The following is a 1,109-nucleotide window of genomic DNA, read 5'->3' as shown; positions in this document are numbered from 1 at the left end:
GGGGGGGGGTATTACACAAAAATCTTAGAAGAAATCAACATGAAAAAAATTCACAGGCAAAGGAATGTACATGTTACATAACAGTGTAAACGATAAATATTATTTGTCTGGAATGTTTCGTACGTTGACCTGAAAGACAAAATTTGGTCATCACTTTATCATAACGATCACAATAAAGAGGATTATTGAAATTCTGAGCACCACAGAGTTCATCAAGATCACAACAAAGCAAATTAAGACACCACGCAGACTTTTGTGAAATGGTATATGTTTAACGCCCCCCCCCCCCCTATCAACACTATTAGGTTATTTAAGAGGCGGGGCCTTCGAGTTTAACGTCCGTCTCCGAAAGGACCGTGCCAAGTGGGAAATTCATGCAAAGTGCCTTTCCCAAGGACACAACGTCGGGTCGAGCTGAGGCTCGAACACCCGACCCGCAATCTCACAATTACGAGTCCGCCACAGACTTTTGTCTTCTCAACCATGACCTTAACGACCACTTCACTCTTTGGAAATGCAGTCAGGCACAGACAACACGAACACGATTCTGGTAGGAAAGATCTACACCTAACCTTCTCGGCAAGGGCAAAAAATCTAGGAGGGCCCGTTTGCAAGTTGCGCACGTTACAGATCCCTTGGTGGTTGAAAATCGATAAAAGTAGTCTTTGGCTGCCACCCGCGCAAAATTCAAAATTTCCTACTAACTGAAAAAGTATAATGTGTTCCGCGCGCTCATATGACCTTATGGCGCTCGCAGTGCCATAAAACACTCACCAAAAAAAAAAACACTTTGGAAATACAGTCAGGCACTGACAACACGGACGTAGAAAACTCGACGGAATCACGGATAGGTCATTCATACAGTCTGCCATTCCCCAACTCTTTAAATGGTCATTATATCCGAAGCAGAAAATCAGGGGAGGGGGGGCTCTCGTGGCCTAGAGGTTAAGGTGTTGGCATCTCATTCAAAGGTCCTGGGTTCGCTTGTTTGTTTGTTTGTTTTGGGGGTTTTTTGTAAAGTGTTTTACGGCGCTCGCAACTGCATAAGGTCATATGAGCGCGCGGGACACACCTAATATTTTCAGTTGGTAGGAAATTTTGAATTTTGC

The sequence above is a fragment of the Aplysia californica genome, unplaced genomic scaffold, assembly GCF_000002075.1.
Source record: "Aplysia californica isolate F4 #8 unplaced genomic scaffold, AplCal3.0 scaffold00116, whole genome shotgun sequence".
In the NCBI taxonomy this organism is placed as follows: Eukaryota; Metazoa; Mollusca; class Gastropoda; order Aplysiida; family Aplysiidae; genus Aplysia; species Aplysia californica.
Note: the sequence above shows the minus strand (reverse complement) of the source record.